General features: G+C 43.3%; 1 pseudogene; it reads left to right on the forward strand.

Moving 5' to 3' along the window:
• The first annotated feature begins 126 nt into the window (after positions 1-126).
• Positions 127-244, forward strand: LOC124709419 (annotated as a pseudogene).
• Positions 245-23,364: the final 23,120 nt, after the last annotated feature.

Consider the following 23,364-nt stretch of genomic DNA (forward strand, 5'->3'; position numbering starts at 1 on the left):
CTGCACGTGTCACCTTCCTATATGAGGCATGACAGGATAGTTTCGCAAATGGCTAACATTCAAATGCGATTTGTGACTGACGAACGCGCCACGTAATCTTTTCTTGTATACGTTACGTAGCTGGCGGGCAACGACCTTGCGGCAGTGGATACACCGGTTCCCGTCAGATCACCGAAGTTAAGCGCTGTCGGGCGTGGCCAGTACTTGGATGTGTGACCATCCGGGCCACCATGCACTGTTGCCATTTTTCGGGGTGCACTGAGCCTCGTGATGCCATTTGAGGAGCTACTCGACCGAGTAGTAGCGGCTCCGGTCACAGAAAACCATCATAACGACCGGGAGAGCGGTGTGCTGACCACACGCCCCTCCTACCCGTATCGTCAACTGAGGATGACACGGCGGTCGGATGGTCCCGATGGGCCACTTGTGGCCTGAAGACGGAGTGCTTACGTAGCTGGCGTTACTCCTATCTACGTATTTTGAACACTTGTGCTGAAATGTTAATTATTTGTGCACTATCTGATTGAAAGTATCCGAGTACCTCTCTGTAATGCAGAATTGACTAGTAGATGTAATGAGAGGCAGACTCACGAGTGTAAAAGAAGTCGATATATATACCGTATTGTCAATAGAGAAGCTGTAACAGCAGAACGGGTTGATCAGGAGGGATCTGTGACTTCGAACGTGGACTAGTCATTGGATGTCACCGGAGTAAAAGGTCCATCAGGGACATTTAAACCACCCTAAAACTGCTAAATTCGACTGCTGATAATGTGACTATGAAGTGGAAACGCGAGGGAACAACCACAACTAAACCAAGATCAGGCAGAGCCCATGTACTGATGGACAGTGCTCGTCAAGCGTTGTGGACGATGGTTGCAGTCCAGCAAGCACAATCACTATGCGTAGAGAGTTAAAAGTACAGATTCAGAGGGCTTGCTGAAAAGTAATGCCTCCGTACTTTTATATGCAAACTCTTGAAGTTTTTTAAATGACACAACATTTATTAACATCCTGTATCTTTATTTTTCATGTCTACATATTTATATCTCACCATAGTCACTCTGGCGATGAAAAGATTTCTTCCAACGAGGGATCAGGCTGTTGATACCATCACTTTCGAATATTTGACTTTGCTCATAGATCCACAACTTCACCTCCGCTCGCACAGCTTCATCGCTATCAAAGTGCAGTCTTGTTTTCGGGTTTGAAATTGTGAACGCAGCTTCCACCACCTGTCGTAATGTTTCTATGGAACTCATCGCTCTAACTCTCAAAACGCAAAGGAAATCGTTGATGGTTGGTTGGTTGGTAGATTTGGGGTGAGGGAACCGAACAGCGAGGTCATCATTCACTTCGGATTAGGGAAGGAAGTCGGCCGTGCCCTTTCAAAGGAAGCTACGCCGCATTTTCCTGAAGCGATTTAGGGGAATCAAGGAAAACCTAAATCAGGAGGGTCGGAGGTGAGTTTTAACCGTCGTCTTCCCAAATGCGAGTCCAGTGTGCTAACCACTGCGGCACTTCGCTCAGTCGAAATTGTTGACAGATGTCCCATATCCTCTGTTTCATGCAAGGGGTGAGTATTCGAGGCATGCACCATTCACACAGTTTTGTGTTCTGCAGTGATGCTGCACTTTCCTGACACACCTCAGATTTAGTAGTAAAATGGCCATCAAAAACAGAACCCAGGTCAACCATGACAATAGGAAGTAGGTGTACTGAACTGTGATAAAAGAAGCAAAATAGAAACACCGAACGGTCCAAGCTCAAGATGTGCAACATCGAGCGACGTGCAAGAATCACGGTGCCATGGTTATGTGCTCGCGGTGTTGGGCTGCAAAGCATGAGATCCACGTTCAAATCTCCCTCCTGCCCCTTTTTTCCACAAAATCATGAACTTTCCATCCGGTAATTGACATGTTGTTCTCCTTCTGTGGTCTTGGCCATTACCACACTATACATTGGTTATACAATATGACTCATGTGGTAAGAACATGTTACCGTCGCAAGTAAACGTGATAAAATGTAAATGTCGTGTGATTAGGGCCTCCCGTCGGGTAGACCGTTCGCCGGGTGTAAGTCTTTCGATTTGACGCCACTTCGGCGACTTGGGCCTCGATGGGGATGAAATGATGATGATCAGGACAACACACACACCCAGTCCCTGAGCAGAGAAAACCTCCGACCCAGCCGAGAATCGAATCCGGGCCCTTAGGATTGACATTCTGTCCCGCTGATCACTCAGTTACCGGGGGCGGACGGTATACGTGATGAACAGTAAGAGCAAGCGGGACACTGCATAGATCTCTCACACAAATAAAAACAACAAATAAAAGGGTGTGAACTATGTTAGAAATGTCAAAACCTCTAAAACGGAATGCAAGAGTCATAATACTATATGTGGTACCTGTGTAGAACAAATAGGAAGTACATACGTCTGGAGGTTCACATGGCTCAAATGGCTCTAAGCACTATGGGACTTAACATCTGAGGTCATCAGTCCCCTAGACTTAGAACTGCTTAAACCTAACTAACCTAAGGACATCACACACATTCATGCCCGAGGCAGAATTCGAACCTGCGACCGTAGCAGTAGCGCGGTTCCGGACTGATGCGCCTAGAACCGCTCGGCCACAGCGGCCGGCCGTCTGGAGATCCCTTCCTTACACCTCTCTGTTGCAGACGGACGTTACACCACGGCACAGACACAGATTTGAATATTGCGAGCACACACGTCAACGACAGGATGGTATGTTCATAATTTTGTATATAAAAAAATTTGGGCATGAGAGAGATCTGAACTCGGATCTCCCTACTCGTAATCCAATGCCCACGACACCATGCATACTGAAATTCGCTCGATGTTGCACATATTCTGCTAGTTTTCTCACAGTTCAGCACTCCTTCTTCCTGTTTTCATGCTCGATTTTGTTTTCTTTTGGCAGACTATCCACTGGGCCATCTCACCACTAAATCTGAGCAGGGTGCGATGAGGCGTTTCCCTTGTGAGAACTGTGTCTATGTTTTCCGACGATTGTCTCTGATGATTTCGTCAACCCGAGCGCTATGATTCTCCCTGTTTCCTTCATTACGAAGACGAACTATCCAGCGTCGCACGTTACTGACGTTGGCAGCGTACACAGCTTTCATTCTTGTATGGATTTTAACTGGAGGCTCTCCCGTGCTGTAATAAACTCGGTTACAGCACGCTGTTTCTCACGCACCGACATAGTTAGTTTTCCACGATGTCACACCCTAAAATTCGGAGACCTCTAGCGGCTGAGTGTTGCAGTCTGCGTCAGCGTAGCGAGAAAGTCGACCGAGTAATATGCATGACATGTAATACCTCAACCGATACTGAGATCAGAATAAAATGTTCGGAGACTCCTGAAGTGGTCAAGCAGCTCCTCATAAGCCACATATTTCTGTGGTCAATGCTAAGCGACGCATGGGGTGGTGTAAAGAGTGAAGCTACTTGACACTGAATGACTGGAAACGAGTGATTTGCACTGATGAGTCACGTTGTATCTTGTGTCAATCTGATGACAGCGTTTGGTTTTATGACGCCTGGAAAACATTACCTCCCACCATTTGTAGTGCCGGCATTGAACTAATGTTTCGCTGTGGAGCTGTTTATCGTGGTTAGGGTGTGGTTCCCTCATTGTGTTTAGAAGCCGCTAAATACGGAAGGGCATGATCACATAATACAGCATTCTGTACAAAGCACAGTAGAGGATCAGTTTGGAGACCATTATTGTTCATATCAATATCGCACAGCACCTCGCCATTAAGTAGCATCTGTGAGGGAATGGTTTATGGACAATAACTAGTGGCGGCCGGTTATCATGTACTGATGGGCTACAGCACACTGTAAATATCGCACTAAAATTATCCCATATCTCTTTGAATGTGAGCCTTTTTTTCGAATGCATGCTGTATACAAATAAAATGGAAGAAAACATCTTTTGTAGCGCTCTCTCCATGATCACTGTAAACCAGCGTCGAGAGCTGGAATGATGGTTAGCTGCGCTACGATCGATTCAGAGACTGGGCGCAGCTGTCCATTTTCGGCTGTGCATGCTCTAATGTGACGTCATCCCTTCAGGCACTATGAGTACTACGCAGCTCACAGTACCAGGTCAGTATTTATCTTCGAAAATGCGTGGAACATGCTTGTGCAAGTGCAGAGTTTGAGAGACTTCGGAGGAGCAGTTGATGTAACGGTGCTTTGGCAGAGTAGTCATACACACTGACTGGCAATTCGATGGCTCGGTTTTGATTCCTGTTGTTATTATAGTTTTTTTTCATTTTATTTCTCGCAGTATTCACGATTAATTATAAAATGTAAATATTTTCTAAGTCAAAAGGCTATAGGAAATCACACTGTAACACATGTGTGTGATGTCCTTCCCAGAGTACCGACATAAACCCAATGGAAAACATTTAGGATGAGTTAGAGCGTCACCTTCGCTCCAGGTCTCAGCGTCCAACATCACTGCCTTCTCTGGTTTGGTTCTGGAAAAAGGATGGGCTGCAATTTTTCCACAGACGTTCCTACACCTCACTCAAAGCGTCCCAAGGAGAGTTCAGGCCGTCAAAAAGGCAAGGGTTGGATGCATTCCTTGGTAATGTCCACTAACAGGTGTTCAATACCTTTGATTGGATAGTGTATTTCCAAGCATGTAGTACATGGGACGCCAATTTGACAATTGTGCCATAAAGGAAGTTCGTGCATTTTTGAGTCTGCATGGGACACTTTGTTCACTTGGCTATTATACCGAGCGAGGTGGCGCAGTGGCTAGCACACTGGACTCGCATTCGGGAGGGCGACGGTTCAATCCCGCGACTGGCCATCGTGATTTCCCTAAATCGCTTCAGGCAAATGTCGGTGTGGTTCCTTTGAAAGGGCACGGCCAACTTCCTTCCCTGTCCTTCCCTAATTCGTTGAGACCGATGACCTCGCTGTCTGGTCTCCTTCCCCAAACAACCCAACCCAACCTCACTTGACTAGTAAACGCGATGTGAATCTCACAGTGATTAACACTGGGAGAACTCGCAGCTCACCTGGAGACGTCTGAGCTTTCGGTGTCCGGCGCCCATGGTGTAGTCGGCAAAGGCGTCGGCGGCGGCGACGGCGGCGTCGCGACGGGAGGCGGTCGCGAGCAGACTGCCCCTCACGTCGTCTGACAGGCGTGCTCGCCGCACCAGCCGCCGGTATCTCTCGTCCTCCATATTCTGCAGCACGCTTCCTACTTCAGCTCCTCCCTCTCGAGTAGCACTGCGACAGCTTTATTGCAGACAGCTCCACATGAAATCATAAGAATAATGAAGTGGCCGAATCGTAGCAGGAGTGTGGAACACGTGATGTGGCAGTATTAGTTCTACATCGGAACATGTGTGAACCAAGCTTCCTTATGGACGTGACGGAGGCTACAGGGTGCTTTCGCTATTTGAGCCATTGCAGACGGAAAACTACACGATCCTGTCACATTAATATGACCATCGCCAATGTTTGTCAACGAGCAGTAACCGCTCTCAACGGCTTGTGTTAGCAGTAGCAGTGATGGCGATGAGGTCCCTTACTCCGAGGAGCATAGGGAACTACGCACCGCTGACTAGACAAGGTCCTGGCAGAGGTGGTTTGTCATTGCCTTCCTCCGACCGTAATGGGGATGAATGATGATCATGAAGACGACACAGCAACACCCAGTCATCTCGAGGCAGGGAAAATCCCTGACCCCGCCGGGAATCGAACCCGGGACCCCGTGCGCGGGAAGCGAGAACGCTACCGCAAGACCACGAGCTGCGGACAGCAATAGCAGTGCAGGGATATAAAGCGTGTCCGGAGACGCGGAAAACGGTGCTCTCTTTGTCGTAATAGGGAAACGGACCAATTTATCTATGGCCCAAAAGGGCATGATCATTGACTTTAGGGCCAAGAGTGGAAGCATTTCCGAAACGGCTAAGTTTGTAAACTGTTCGCGTGCCTCCATGGTTAAAGTACTCTGTGCATGGCAAACTGGCGCTATCCAAAACCGGCGCCGATGTAACAGGGGTGAACAACGGCTGCAGACATGTGTACGGGCGAACAGACGTTCAACTGTTGAGTAACTGACCGCCCAGATGAACGACTTGGCTACTAACAGTGTCTCCTCAACGACTGTTCAGCGAACGTTGCTGCACTGGGCTTCCTCAGCAGGTGCCTGGTTGATGCACCCATGCTGACTGCTGTTCACAGCCGACCGGTGTGGCCCAGCGGTTCTAGGCGCTTCAGTCTGGAACAGCGCGATCGCTAAGGTCGCAGGTTCGAATCCTGCCTCGGGCATGAATGTGTGTGATGTCCTTAGGTTAGTTGGGTTTAAGTAGTATTAATTTCTAGGGGACTGATGACCTCAGATGTTAAGTCCCATAGTGCTGAGACCCATTTGAACCATTTTTGAACTGATGTTCACAGGCGACGACGGCTGTAATGTGCACGCCAATAGCCGAACTGGACCTCCATTGAGTGGCGACAGGTGTTCTGTTCAGATATAGTCCATCGGACAGATGGCCGTTAGCGTATACGGCGTGAAACGTCCGAAAGCAAACATCCTTCAACAGTCGTAAGGATTCAGGCCGGAGGCGGGAGATTTATCGTCTGAGGAATGTTTTCACAGCATTCCCTGTCTGATTTCGTCATTCTGGAAGGCACAACGGATCAACACAGGTATACATTTATCCTTGGGGACAATGTCCATTCCTTCATGGACTTCGTTTTTTCTCGGCACGATGTCATCTACCCGCACGACAGTTCAACGTGTTACACAACGTGTTACACAGCTCGCAGTGTACGTGTGGTTCTAAGAACACCACGACGAGTTTACTGTACTCCCCTGGCAACCAGACTCCCTAGTTTTAAAGCCAATGAGGATCTGTAGGACCCCCTCGATCGAGCTGTAAGGGCCATGGATCCACATCCGAGAAATGTAGAGCAGATGACCACGGGACTGGAGTCCGCACGGTTCCACATCCCTGTTGATACCTTCCAGAACCTAATTCACTCTCTAACTGCACGTCTCGCACTGGTCGGCACTGTAAAAGCTGGCCGTTTTTGGCTTTTGACAGCTGGTTACACTAATGTGACTGGAGAGAGTAATTGTCGCATGAGTACACAAGTTTATAGACGTGATGTTCAGACTGTGAGCTGCAGGATTTGCGTTTTTCTACACCTACATCTACATGGATACTCTGCAAATCGTATTTAAGTGCCTGGCAGAGGGTTCATCGAACCACCTTCACAATTCTGTATTATTCCAATCTCGTATAGCGCGCGGAAAGAATGAACACCTATATCTTTCCGAACGACCTCCGACTTCCCTTATTTTATCGTTGTGATCGTTCCTCCATATGTAGGCCGGTGTCAACAAAATATTTTCACATTCGGAGAAGATAGTTGGTGACTGGAATTTCGTGAGAAGATACCGTCGCAACGAAATACGCCTTTCCGTTGATGATGTCCAGCCCAAATCCTGTATCATTTCTGTGACACTCTTTCCCATCTTTTGCGATAATACAAAACGTGCTGTCTTTCTTTGAACTTTTTCAATGTAGTCTGTCAGTGCTATTTGGTAAGGATCCCACACCGCGCAGGAGTATTCTAAAAGATGACGGACAAGCGTAGTGTAGGCAGTCTCCTTAACAGGTCTGTTACATCTTCTAAGTGTCCTACCAATAAAACGCAGTCTTTGGTTTGGCTTCCCCAAAACATTTTCTGTGTGTTCCTTCCAATTTAAGTTGTTCGTTATTGTAATACCTAGGTATTTAGTGGAACTTACGGCCTTAATATTTGGCTGATTTATCGGTAACAGAAGTTTAACGGATTCCCAATTTTCGTACCATGCAGATATCTTTTCTAAATCGTTTTGCAGTTTGTTTTGGTCTTCTGATGACTTTATTAGTCGATAAACGACAGCGTCATCTACAAACAACCGAAGACGACTGCTCAGATTGTCTCCAAAATCGTTTATATAGAGAAGGAACAGCAGAGGGCCTATAACACTACCTTGGGGAACGCCAGAAATCACTTCTGCTTTACTCGATGACTTTCCGTCAGTTGCTACGAGCTGTGACCTCTCTGGCAGGAAATCACAAATCCAGTCACATAACTGAGACGACATTCCATAAGCACGCAATTTCACTACGAGCCGCTTGTGTGGTACAGTGTCAAAAGCCTTCCGGAAATCCAGAAATACGGAATCGATCTGAAATCCCTTGTCAATAGCACCCAACACTTCATGTGAATGAAGAGATAGTTGTGTTTCACAGGAACGATGTTTTCTGAACTTATGTTGAGTGTTTGTCAATAGACCGTTTTCTTCGAGGTAATTCATAATGTTCGAACACAATATATGTTCTAAAATCTTGCTGCATATCGACGTTAACGATATGGGCCTGTAATTTAGTGGATTACTCCTACTACCTTTCTCGAATATTGGTGTGACCTGTGCAACTTTCCAGTCTTTGGGTACGGATCTTTCGTCGAGTGAACGGTTGTATACGATTGTTAAGTATGGAGCTAATGCATCAGCATACTCCGAAAGGAACCTAATTGGTATACAGTCTGGACCAGAAGACTTGCGTTTATTAAGTGATTAATGTTGTTTCACTACTCCGAGGATATTTACTTCTACGTTACTCATGTTGGCAGCTGTTGTCGATTCAAATTGTGGGATATTTACTTCGTCTTCTTTTGTGAAGGCATTTCGGAAGGCTGTGTTTAGTAACTCTGCTTTGGCAGCACTGTCTTCGATAGTATGTCCACTGCTATCGCACAGAGAAGGCTTTGATTGTTTCTTGCCGCTAACGTACTTCACATACGACCAGAATCTCTTTGGGTTTTCTGCCGGGTTTCGAGACAAAGTTTCGTTGTGGAAACTGTTATAAGCATCTCGCATTGAAGTTTGTGCTAAATTTAGAGCATCTGTAAAAGATCGCCAGTCTAGGGGATTTTGCGTCTGTTTAAATTTGGCATGTTTGTTTCGTTGTTTCTGCAACAGTGTTCAGTCATGGACTGTGCGGCTGGTCTGGGCGGAGGTTCGAGTCCTCCCTCGGGCATGGGTGTGTGTGTTTGTCCTTAGGATAATTCAGGTTAACTAGTGTGTAAGCTTAGGCACTAATGACCTTAGCAGTTAAGTCCCATAAAAATTCACACACACACAATAAGATCAAAGATCAAAAACAACAAGAAGTTTCAGCTCTCTTGATGTTCGAGGTGGACACAGCTACCTAATGAAAGGCGTGCTAAAAAACATTTTTAAGAAGATGTTAAGACTCCGTGAAGTACTAAAACTGAGTGAGCGGTAGCAGATGTCGAACTAGCCGTCCATCTGGCGGCTAAAATGTAGCAGTTGGCGGCTCTTGTCCCCCGCCCGGCAACAACAGGGTCTTAACGATGAAGGCTTCAGAGAAGAGTACACAGTCCATTCTGAAGGATGAAATTCGCAGCTTGATTTGCGGCCCTGACATAATCAGCTACGTCTTCAGGGAGTAGGTCTGTTGCGCACCTTGCCGTGTTGCAGCGACGCTAGGGCACTCCAGCGGGATATCGTGGACCGTCAGGAGAGAGAGACAATTAAACAGGTTGCGCCACCTTGTCGCAGGATGTAGCCATGGACCAGATTACTGTAATCAATACGGAGGGGGCAGAAGATTGCGGGTTCACGGTGAGACTGTCGAAGAGAATACAGCTACACAGTTGTAGAGTGTTTTTATAACGTGCAACTTATTGGTTGTGAATGTCACACTCCATTCTCTGTTAGATACCACTAAAGACTAGATGATACATTATTATCCACATGTGGCATCTCTAATTCCTTGATACATATTGCACAAAAGCTTTATGAGGTGTGGTAGTCATATTCTACACTTCTAATAAAATTCTCGTCTTGACAACAAATATTTAATTTCCTTCATATGAAATAAGTAAAATAAATGTTTGTGATCAAGACGAGAGTTTTATTATCTTTATTTGCAGAACATTTTTCCAGATAGCATCATAGGCCAGCCGATCCACGAGTTAGTTCCCAGGAGTCTGAACATGACTGGGGGACTGGAGAAATACCACCGTGTTACTGTTGTCAATGAGATCTAAGAGCAGATATTTTATTTCCCAGTTGATGCCGGGAAAAATAGTGGCCTACAACATATCAACTGAGAAAGAAAATTTCAAATGAAACTTGGGAGGGAATCACAGAAACCTCGTCCAGGTAAGGTGGTGAGGATATGGTGGCACCATGTGGTACCATTGGATTTACGTGAGTCAAAGAATATTGAACAGTTGCTGAAAACACTTTCTGTTGGTATACTCCAGAGGAGAGTACATAGTCACAGGTAGAAGTAATAGACCGGATCTCCTGAAACTCACAATGCGTGGTAGAAAAGAGGCTTTTTCTCGAGGGTCCAGAACAGTTGTCAGCTTACCATGCAACCATTGTAAAAGATATTGGCAAGACAAGTTGGTCTGTAGCTGTTCGCTTCCTGCGGGGTCTTTCCTACTTTCAAAACCTAGATAATCTTAGTTTCCTTCCACTGCGGAAGGAACACTCCCTCAAGCAAAAAATGGTAAGGAAGTGTTGCATACATTTTATTCGCTACTTTGCTCTCACTTTCATATGGCTGAAGTATTGCACACATCTCCACTTCCCTCCCCCCCCCCCCTTCCTCCCACATTCACTATGTCCATCTCTCCCCATCCCTTCTCTCTGTCCACCTCCGCCTTCTCCCTCTCTCTGTCAAGCTCCTCTTCCCCATCTCTCTGTCTGTCTTCTCTTCACTCCTCTCACTATCTATCTACTCCTCACCACTCTCTCCGTCCATGTCGCTCTTTCCCTTTCCCCATCCGTCTCATCCTCCCCCCTCTCACTCCATCTCCTCCTCTCGCCCTCTCTCTGTCAATCACATCCTCCACCTCTCTATCTCCCCCCTCTCTCTATCCATCTTTTCCTCCCTTGTCTCTCTTTCTCTGTCAATCGCCTCCTCTCCCTCTCTGTATCCATCTCTTCCTCCCTGACTACCTCATTCTCCCACTGCTCCCTGTCACCTCCTCCCTTATTTCTGCCTGTTCATTCCCCTTCCCCTTTCTCTTGATCCATCTCCTGCTCCCACCTCTATCTGTCCATCTCCTCCTCCTCCGTCTCACTACCCATCTTTCTGCCCCTGGTGGCTCGATCAGTGCATATAAATAATGTCCGGGCGACAGTTTGTTTCTCTATTTGGCCGTGAAGGCACGCATCACCGCAATGCTGGATTGACTGCAGTGATCTATAGTGTGTGCAAGTGTGGTTAACTAACAGAGTTTTGTTTTTGTTTATACAGGATGAACCTAAATACCATCAACATAATTTTTGAGGTTGTTGATAGTATTTCACGTGTCTTTTCATATTAGGCACCTGCAGTCTCTGGTGGCTCTTTGCAGAATAAAAATGTAATAGTCATTTAAAAGGTTTGTTATGCCAATTATCTGTGTTTCTGTGGAAACACATTAACAAAACTGAAAAAGCCCCTAATATGCAATTGAGTCAGAGCACAGTACAGTACTCAATAAATGCAGAACTTGCAGATACTGAGGACTACCTTGCTCACTGCAAAGGATGCAGCGACGCCCATCAGCTGTCTTATTCACTAAGAATCCCAGGAGTTTGGTGATCTGGTTCCACCGCTGCGACAATCTTAGCAGTCAGGTCTATGTATTGACCGAAGTCTGGTAAACTATGCTCTTCATATGCTCCTGAGAAGACGAAGTGAATTCGTGTTATTTCCGAAGATCAAGTTGGCCACAGGAAAGGACGACGGCGACCAATCCATCAGTCAATTTCCTAACATGGAGCGAAAACTGTGCCGACGCTCCGTCATATTGAGACCACATTATCTGACGAATTCTCAGCGGCGCAACTTCTAGAAACTGTGGGAAGACTTGGTGAAGCAACATTTTTGCATGCTACTCCTTTTAACTTATCGGGAGGTACGTAAGGTTCAGTCGCATGATTGTTGATAGTACCACTCCACACTTTCGTAGCGAATTCATATTGATAAGTTCGTCACACCAGTGCATATCGATTTTCGTCATCCCAAACGTGTCTGTTCATTCTGTTGAACAAGCTGTCTCTCGTAAACACAGCTTCATCTGTAAAAATTACGAAAGCAGGAAAATTGTGTTTCTGCATATTTCTGTAGGAGTCAATTAAAAAACTCCGTTCGACACAGAAAGTCCGCTGGCGGCAATGACTGCACCTTCTGTGTTTGATACGGATGCAAATGGTGTTCTTGTAAAGAGTCTGAGAACAGTGTTTGGTTTCTATTCAGAGCACGTGCAAACAGTGGCGCGATTGTCACCAATGACGTGGAACATATCGTCTTCCGGATGGGGAGTTCTGATACATATCGTATGTCTTCATGTCTTCCATTCTAACACGGTATGATCCGGTTCCTCGTAGGCACTTATTCTGTATGCAGGCGCAAAGGCACTGTGCGGAAACAAATCCCGCACAATGTCATGGTGTTCTTCTTTGCGTTCGGTGAACCCATACACGAGGTGAATGTCGTCAAATTCTTCATCAGTAAATCAATCCGCATCCCAGTGTATAACTGTTATTATCATTAACATTGAAGAAACACAAACGTGACCAATACTGAATGTAAGCTTGAGGGCGAAGAGTGGTGTGGGAGTTATAGGTGTCAGCAGCAAATACAGTGACTGAATGTTTCCAAACAAGACGTAGAGGATACCGTGACATTTGGACTGTCGTGAATATGTTTTGAGATAGCTAATTAGTTAGTTTTATGTGCCATGTATCGTATGCACGATTAATCGTTATGATGTGGAGCGAATCATTTTACATTCACATTACTCGTTCATTTGTGACTACAGCTGCATGCTGACCATTTACAAGACCGTTTATTTTTTATTTTTTTTTTTTTTTAATGCAAGTGTGAGTTAGTAATTACTATCCACCCAACGTTTACAGATTATGAAATGGAAGGAGTGGCAACGAGTAAGTTTTTCATTTTTTTTTTCAAATTCAACTTTGGCGCCTGTCGGACATTTTATACAACTGGATAAGTGGCCAAAGATTTTGCTTGTAGCGTTGTACACCTCTTTTTGTGCTAAAGACAAACTTAATGAAGAGTAATGAATTCACTTTTTCTTATGGAATTGTACCTGAGTACATCTTTGTTGCTTTTGAACTGCAGTGGATCATTTACAACAAACTTCATTAGAGAATAAATAAACTGGGAAGTTGTAGTCAAAAAGCAGAATTCCTTAAACTGACGTCTACAAGAAGATCGTGTGTGAGCACCACACATTATTCTTATGGCACAGTTTTCAGCAACGAAAACATTCTTTCTTAAAGATGAGCTATCCCAGAACACTATTATATTTGACACTATTGAATGAAAATACACGTTTTTGAAAGGAAACATTTCAGCTTACTGATTTTTCTTTCCCCAAGATCAGCAATGATTCGAAGTGCAAACGTAGCAGAACCAAGTTGTTTTACGAGTTCCAAAATGTTCACAGCCGGGAAAAACTTAGTACACATTTTTAGAGGCTTCCAATTCTCTCAAAGTTTATTGTTGTAACAGAGCATATGGAGCACATGCAATGATTACATTTACAGATGAATAGCACAAGTGGTTCTAAGGTACCAGGTATCAACCATCGCTAAAACACCCATATTAACATATGGTGCAGCCCCACGGCGGCAATGCAAGCGCTGACTCTGGCATCCAGTAGATCATGCAGATGGCGAATACTGACATGGGATACGTTGTGCCACACCTGCTCGACCTGTTCACGTAGCTTTGAAGAGTTGTCGGTAGACGAGTCGCACGAGTCACTTCTCGTCCCACCATATTCCACACGTGCTTGATTGGAGATTGTGCTGGCCCGGGAAGTTGCTGCTTGTCTTCCAAAGCACATTGAGTGTCATGGTCAGTGTGTGGGCGAACATTATCCTGCTGGACAACACATCACCTCCCTGTTGCAAGAACGGCAAAAGAATGGGTGTAACAATGTTCCACACGTACCGAGTTCTGATCAGCGTCTGCTCCAGAAACACCAAAGGTGAACAACAGTAGTAGGTTATCGGGTCCGAGACCATATGGCCTGGAATGTGGCCAGTGTACCTTGAACGAATACTCTCTACAAGACAGTGCTCACCAGGCATACGCCGTGTGTGCAGACGACCATCACTTACTTGCAGGTCGAATCTGCTTTCATCACTGAAGACCATGTGATCTTCTGACGGCTCCAGTCAAGACGGGCTAGAGGTGTGCATGTCCATAGTCCCACTGCTAATAACTGGTTCGCAACAATTCATGTTGAGACCCCCGGCTTACAAGCCCTTTTATCTGTACCGTGGTTACTGTACGATCTGCCACTGCTGCTCTTACAACACATCGATCCTGACAGGTGTCTACGCTGCGTGGACGTTCGGACCTTGTCTATGAGAACCTTGTCTACGTGTGTGAGAATGTTCAAGTGACCACTGATATGACCATCATTGCACAATGGACGTAGCACATGTAAATTGTGTGGCAGTTCTCTGAAAGGACCATCTCGCTATTGCGAAAGATCTCACTGAGCCTTCTGGCCGAGAGCATTCCCTATTAAAGGGTGGACACAGATGGCATGCTGGAGCTATGGCACTACGCTATCTGTTGGCGGACGACGTTGAAGCCATTATCAGCACATCTAGTACCTGGCAGGTGACATATGCCACCATCGGATCAAAATCGACATCGTCTTCCCAGGTGTACTAATATTTTTCGACAGTATACTTTTTCGTTTAAATTCACCTCAATATACAAAATCTAAAAATTTTGATGTTCCCTCTCTGATCATTGTTTCCTCATGATGTGTTACACTTATCATTGATGTAGTAGCTCTAGATGTGCAAAACTGAACGTGTTGTGTCTTTTCGAATTTGAGAGCGAGACCATTCGCAGGAAGCCACTCAAGAATAGTTTTAAGAACATTGTTTACCATTTCTTCTGTTGTAGTACATCTAGTTGGATGGATTACGACACTAGAGACATTTGCAGAAAGAAGTAATTTTGCTCATTATATATTACAGAGAACACCATTTACTTACATGAAGAACAATAGTGGACTTGAGACTGAGCGTTATGAAACCCCATAAGCCACTTATCCCCAGTCAGAAGAAGAACCCCTGCTTACAGGGCTCGAATTATGAAGCATAAATTTCTGCATTCTTTTGGTTAGATATGACATTACCGGTTTGTCGGCTATGCCATCAGTTCCATAAAACCTGAATTTATCTGCTAGAATATTGCGATTTGTACAGTCCAATGCCGCAGAAAATATCAACCAGTGCTGTTTTGTTATTTACTGCTTATAAAATTTGATGAGTGCAGTACAGATACAAAGATCATTGGGCGTAAAGAATCGGGGTAAAAGCAGCTACTCTGTATCGAGCCACTCGAGATCACGGGCCATTTATACCAAAATAATGAGAAAATATCCCTGGAAAATTTACGAAATTTTGCTAGTGGAGTTCGGATTGACTCTGAATAGAGAACAAAGAGGCCTGTGGATAACTATGGGACTCGCGAGTAGAAACAGAAACAGGAGCAGGACCGGTGGCAGCAGTTACCTGGAAATAGACCTTCCAGAAGGCGGGGAAGACGAAGGAGAGCCCTCTGGACAAGGCCTGCTCCAGGCTGGCGACAGGCCGCTCCCAGCCCGGATGCGCAAGCCGGCTCACAAGGCCCGCCTGGTATGCTGTGTTCACCTGTGGGCAGTAATCATTGTTTAGGGATCCCATACACAGATCGAGCAGTTTGCCGACTCCTCTGCCGAGTGGGACCGTCGCGACCAGTCTGCCTATGTGTGGACAGTGGGCTCATGGTCGGGTCCATGGTCTAAGTCTGTTAGTTCCACTAGTGAACCTTAACCTGCTAGCCGTGGCCCCCACCTGTCAGCCCACACTCCGCCAGTGCAGGCAGGTAAGGTCTGTCAAGCAGCTGCCAATGTCCACACACAGTATGACAGGTTGGCGGTTGAGTCAGAGAACCAGTCAGGTTGTGAATAGATTCCTTTATGCTGATGTCACGACTTGCTATCTTGGCTTTGTGGGCTGTATGTGATATCAGCAATGGAACCATTAAAATCATTTTACAGTCTGTCTGAAATTTTATCCATAACTTTTCCAGAAGAAGGGCATCTTCAACCTCTAGAGATTTACTGACAAGGCAGTCAAACATCTCTGTGACAAATTAGTAATATGTTTGTGCCAATTATGGACCAAAGAGCATTTTGACTTAAAAATTCCAGGACTCACACCAAGAATCTAATGTTGCAGCTTTTTCCAACCAAAACATCACATTGGCCTATATCGAAAAAACCAAATTCTTATTTTCTCATTTGAATATTTTCAAATATAATAAATTTTATTCTTTATAAATAAGACCTATCAACTCATTTGCCTACATTTAAAGAATCAAATTCTCATTTTCACATTTAAAATTTTTCTTAAATAAGAACTATCAAATGTCATTTGCTTATATTGAAAAAAGAAACAAATTCTCATTTAAAAACTTACAAAGCTAATAAATTTCATTTCTTATAAATAATAACAATCAAACGTTGAATATATTTCATTGATTGAAATTGAAATACAAAAACTCAAAGGTATATTTTAACAAAAAACGTTTTAACAAATTAAAAATCAAATTTCATTCTATATAAAAACAATAAAAACAAAATGAGCAACAAAGCTGAGTTATTTAAAAACTTTGAAAATCATAGCAAACAAAAGTAGGGCTTGTGTTATAGAGACTTAGAAAATTATTGTAAAGGAAATGGTTATTCAAATGTAACTGGAGAAGATCTGTTGGAATTTATTGGTTATTTTAATAGGAAAGAAATGAATAAAGAAATGGAGAAGAGAGAACTAAAATATAAAAATATAAAGGAACTTACATCAAATGGTAAAGCAGAAAATTTACAGAATTATACCAAACTTAACAAACAAAAATTAATCACCCTTATTGTAAATCCTGTTGACAATATTATTAATAAAAATGATAATGATAATGAATTTAATAAAAAATATTAAAAGAAGTTCATAAAATCTCTAAAACGAAAAAGTAAAAAATTATTCTAAACTTGGAAAAAGTAAATTAATTGATTTCATCAACAAATCTGAAGTTAAAATTAATAACGATAACGATTTGAGTAAAAATCGCGAAGTGATCTTCATAAAGCCTGTAAAACGTAAATTTAAAAAAATATTCTATTCTTAATAAACGACAATTAACCGATCTTATCAGTAGAACTTAGAAAAATATTAATACTAATGATAATGAGAATTATTTTCAAAAACTTCTAGTAGATAAATATCAAGAAATTAAAGAAAAATGTATCAGAAAAATTTACCAGGTTTCCATTTTGTAGATGAAGATTTTTTCAAACCAGATGCTACAATGCAGATTTTCATGGTAAGTACTTACATCTTTGGCGATTCCTGATTTATAGTGATTAGACCATGGGCTAAGGCATGTTTCCATGCTTAACTTTTCGAGTTTATTATCCTCTGAACAAGGTGACTCAGGTTTAAATCAATTATAAATCTGGAAGGCGTCGTAAAAATTAGGCTGCGATCGAAAATAAATGAGGAAACTTACGACTACTAAATGACACAAAAATCACATTTATTTTGATTTATTCTGAGAGAAATGATTCCCAAAACAAAAGACAGGCAGGGGCAACATTAATATAATAAGGCCTGAGCGTATCTGACATGCAATTGCCAGGGGGAGGGGGAGGGGGAAAGTGCTAATAATTGCAGAAGTGAATTAACTGTAATCGCAAAGTGTCCAGTGAATGTAGTGTTGTTGATTGAAAACAGATAATACTACAGAAGAGAATATGTCACACCTGTGGTTGTAGCTGAAAGTAGACTGTTCATTGATTTAGAATACAAGTCTTGAAAGCTTGAAGTGATCAAAATATTGTAAAAGATTATACTTTCCCTACACATCATCTGGTCGTTGTGGCTTGATCTCATCACAGCGTTGCAGATGGCTGGACGCTGAACTGGTTGCAGTTCTTGGTAGAACCAATGAGTTTGTCAGTGGCAAAGTGCAAATCAGCCCGAGATTCCCCTAAGTCCCTCAGCACATCAGCCGTGGTGGTAACACTAGCAGCAAGCATGCCAAAGATAGAGGCTCAGATGAAATTGATCACGAAGGAGAAGGTGGAGCCAAAGATGACGTCCAGGAAGAAGTCGAAGTTCGGAATGGAGTAGACGCTGAAGTGATTTCCGTCAAATGTGTATTACAAGAAGACCATGCATTGCTGCATTTTGCGTTTCTTACTAAATTCAGATTGTCTGGGCTCCAGATCTTCTGAGTGCTGACCTGTAAAAATGTTCCTTAGAACATGCTAGTCCCCATCCTAGGGCTCTCCTCTATTTGGTTCACCAGTAACGTTTGTCCTACCATCTTACATAGAAAAAGTCAATTCACTCTGTCTTTTTCTGTGTCTAAGGAGGTGTTTGTCGTAAACATAGCTGAACTTCTCTGTCAAACTTGTGAGCCAATCTCTGTATTCTTATGTCGCATATACATTTGTTTTTTGCTGAGTCAACACATCCACTGGTCCCACATCTTCAGAGGTCCAAAACTGTGTGCCTCATTCCATTTTCGAGCTGTTTATCTGTGGTATCCTGTGCTGTCTGGGGAACAACTCTGATCTCTGCTTTTCTCACAACAGTACTTTCTGTTACAATATGTCTTTCGTTTTGGGTTGTAAAATGTTAGTGGTGGGAGCTTTCACAACAGGAGCTGCCATCTAAGTGTTCACAAAGCTTTAGATGCCCCAGGGCAGAGTCACGAAGTTGTGCCTGCCTTGGGGAAGCCTTCTGCGAAATGGCTCTGAGGGTGGCGGCCGACTCTTACTGTCCTTGCACCATCCAGAATACTTTCAACGTTGTCTCACTTCTACAAGGCATGAAAATCCGAATCAAAAATAAATGAAGGGTAAAATTAAATTAATTTGTTACCAACATTCGCTATATAGCTTTTTCCTCAGCATCAATTAAATACTCTGATCAAATGGGTCTTTCTTCATGAATCTGCGTATGTTATGTGACTGCTTCTGCAAAAACGGTCAGATAAGATCTGATGATGTCCCACTGTTACGAGATGAGTCGTTAGGTACAGAAACACGCCTCTCACCATAACTGTATGCCTGTAAAGCAAAACTTCCACGAGATCTGCTCGATGAGACACCAAACTGCAAGAAGAAAACTGAAAAGCAGGGCAGTGAAAATCATTTGTGGCATCTCCTTCAGTACTTTTCCAAGAAATCTGTGTTCAACTACAGACACCTACCACTCATTTTATGGATTAAATGTATTTTTCTATTAAATCGAAGCTCTCTTCATACAAGTTAAACTGATATGAATGTCTATATGGTGATGTATATGTAAATTCGAAATACGTGACAGTGCTGTTCAGTAAAGTAAATCAAATTGTGACTAGCTGCCGTTGGGCATTACAAAAACTCTGTACCACGTAACAGCCCAATTATCCAGCAATGACATTATTTGACAAAGTGATATACTAACTTTATGAAAGAGTCAGTGGCATATTACTAGAGTTGCAATGCTATGTGGCTTTATTTGCGGTTCAGGCACATTACTTAGCAACTGGACACCACAACTTTAAACAAATGACCTGTTCAGGATGACATATTACAGTGCTTGTATCCTACACAGAAATAATTAATTCACATCCTCAACACACAACTGAGATGATACAGGAAGTGTAACAGTGGACTTCATATTAATATTTCTGGCATACCGTTAGTGATTTATTTCTTTCAATTAAAAAGACAACAAATCATTATACACAATCTATGCCTTTATTACTGTGTCCATCCACATTTTGTCATGTAAAATTAAACTGGTTTACCCAAGACATGCCTAATACAGTGACAGAAATTGATAATGTTACCAGTACAATATTTGTCAAACTTTATGGCTATGTCAATTTCATGATGTGTATTACACAGTTAAACTTTCATTCCATTCTGAACTGTCCATCATCAACATCAGTAAGAGGTCTTACTACAAGGAGTATGAATATACTCTTGTACTCATTGTGTCATGGAAGCAAACAGTCTTCGAATGTCATATTAAGAAATTGCTTGGCATGTCTCAAAAGCATGGTGTGTCACTTTATGAAGGTTGTTGGCTAAAAGCTGATATGAAAATATATGTCTTCCCATCGCATCTCAACATGCTCTGTGGATAACAAATTAGGGGCTGGGCTCATGGGTCAATGATTCACACATTTCTCAAGCCTTTTGTGGAGTAAACTGCAGTGAGGGATATTGCATTATCTTACTGGACTATGCCGTTTGGAGCACTGGTCACGAAGAGTATGGCAACAGGTTTTCAACTCTCCTGCCACATATTGGCGAAGTCAGTTTTTCTTCTATAATTACTGAATCAGTTCTGCTGTTATTTGGAGTAGCTCTCCACTGCAAGATTGCAGGAGTTGCAGATCTAACTAATAAATTAGCTGGAAATTTTTATCTCTTTGAAGTAGCAGTTGCCTAATGAAATTATAAACCTTTATTAATCTGTTGTATAAATGAAACAGAGTGTACATGTATATATCTGGGATTTCCTGCTAAACTTCTGGATCGATTTCAACCAAATTTGGCACAGAAACACGAGGCCTCCCTAGTATCAGCACTGCAGGTTTATAATTTTCTTGCTCCAGTTGGAACAGAGATACGGGGTAATCATGTCTTTCCAGTCCCTACGTGACAGACTTGTTGATTTGTAGGCATGTTGATTTGCAGGTAGTCTATATATCAGGTGCAAGAAACAGTTTTCTGGGCTCCAATATGTAGGGTGCCCTGCAAGACACGCATGTTGTGTAGGAGTAGTATCAGCCTACTTTATCGAGCTCCTTTGCATTATGGCCTTCCTGTCAGAGGCAAATAAATGCCTGATGTGTAGTCTGTGCTGAATGACAAATGTGTTGTTGGAGTAACATTGGCCTGCTTTATTGAACTGTGGTGCAGGGGATATGTGTGTCAATAAGCTTGGCTGGGAACAGGTTGAGATGGATAGAGAGAGGATGGACTCAGTAAGCTAGAGGATGAGAGGGACATAGAGAGGTTGAGGAGTAGATGCATGAGGCAGGTGGAAGCTATAGAGGGGTTGTGGGCAGGAGGTAAATGAAGAGGGGAAGATGGACATGGAGAGAGAGAGAGAGAGAGATGGGCAGGAGGATATGGTCAGAGAGAGGGGGAGGAAGGTATGGTTAGAGAGAGGGGGTGGAGGGAACTGACAAAGAGAGGGGGAGGTGGAGACAGAGAGAGTGTGGAGACGAGATAGACAGATAGAACTCTGAAGATGATGTGGGCAGACAGAGGGAGGAAGAGGTGGAACAAAGAGGAGGAGGAGGAGTAGATGCGTTCGATGTATGTGTCGAAAGCTTGCAAGGGCGAAGCCACGGGGAAAAGGCTAGTAGACAATAAAAAAGTACAGCCTGCTTTAATTCCTAGGTAGTAGACCCATGTGGCAAACAGCTACAAATAAATAGTGGTAAGGATTTTGAGTAACTTTACTTCCTGTGATCTTGTACCATCTTGTCCACGGACACCCTGGAGTCGATCTGTCCATCACAAAGAGAAGCCATACTCATCACTGAGCTCCACGGAATGCAACTGAATGTCCCAGGTGTCTCTGGCTTTACTCCATGGAAGCCTCTATTGTCTGCATTTTGGTGTTAGCAGTAAACGATGCATGGCAATTCGAGATCTCAACTCAGCTTCAACTAATTTCTTCCAGAGGGTTAGTGGCGACACTTCGCCTGTAAACTCCGCCCAGATATCACATGTTGTCATTCATTCTATCTGTCAGAGTCAGTCGATCAATCCTACGATCTTCTCGTGGTGTAGTCCTTCTAGAGGCAACTGTACTTGCTCTCCTTGACACACCATAGTCTTCAATCCAACTCGTCAGCCCCCGCTCTGTAGTCTTTGCTCAACTGTCTGTATAATGTGTCTCTGTAACGCCCTGAAGCCCTCCATACCAATGATTCGAACTTATGCAGAGTGCTAAAGGTGTCGATAGGCTACACGTGCACGACTTTTCGGCATGTCCTGTTGCTATCTCCAGGATGTCAGGAAAAATGTGGGAAAAATAATACATTCTTAAATCTGAAAAAAATATCCTTCTGCAATTTGCATTTATGTAAAACTATGTGATACTTATAATACTCACTCGTATGTCACACTTTGCATTTATGCAAAACCGTGTGAAATTTAGACCGTTAATAAACGTTTCGTAGGTATAAAACCACAGTTTTAAACAATTGCGATTGGATTAATGGCTCTTTCGAAAAGGAATGGATGGCACGTGTCTTTAGAAACTATGTATTGCAAGAAAGCAGTTTTTATCTATATTTAAAAATAAGTTTATTTTCCGCTTCCCACCCATGACAAAGGTATAGTTTTTGCAGTTAGGGAGTTCGCACATTGCTCTCATTCCACACTGGCCGATGATTGTAGGGATATAATCTTATATGCTCTGGAGGTAACGATAATCCCTTATATTTAAGCCTGTGGATCTCTGTTGGATCTGGGCTAGCTCATACATCTCGCTTTTTTGTTCCATGTCCAATCCGACCTAGAGTTTGAACCAATGCTAACCTAAACTACTTCTGGTTCATCGAAATTTCTGTAGTTCTTTTTTCAGTGTGTGGCCTTCTGTAGAGAATCCATAAATTTATTACAGTTAAATCAATCATATGCATCGTTTGGATGTAATTTTTATACGACATCTGACCATGCTGCTATCTAATAAATTTACATTTTCCATATGTGAGTTGTACAGCAGCACGACAGGGTACCATTGTGTGTTCTCTCTTCTTTCTAAAAATTTTTTCGCTTCAGATTCTGGCACCTCGCCGACAAAATTAGACATAAAACATACAAACTATCTCGTCTCTGTTGATCCGTCATGGACTGGGAACATAAGCTGGTCAAGTAATTATCAATGAAGTTTGCCAACAGCTGTGTAGTTGAGATCTTATTTTATTTTATTCTGACTACCAGTTTCGGCATTCCACTATGCAATCTTCAGGTCCATGCATAATAAAAGAGTATACTTGTAGTATATATCAGGCTGTACTATACAAGCTAAACAGAAAGTGACGGGCACTCATACACCTGAGCCTAAGAAACTGGTTCATCTGCCTAATATAGCGTAGGGCCCCCACGTGCATGCAGAAGTGCCGCAGCACAACGTGGCATGGACTCCACTAACGTCTGAAGTAGTG

This window comes from Schistocerca piceifrons, chromosome 7 (assembly GCF_021461385.2).
Source record: "Schistocerca piceifrons isolate TAMUIC-IGC-003096 chromosome 7, iqSchPice1.1, whole genome shotgun sequence".
Classification (NCBI taxonomy): domain Eukaryota; kingdom Metazoa; phylum Arthropoda; class Insecta; order Orthoptera; family Acrididae; genus Schistocerca; species Schistocerca piceifrons.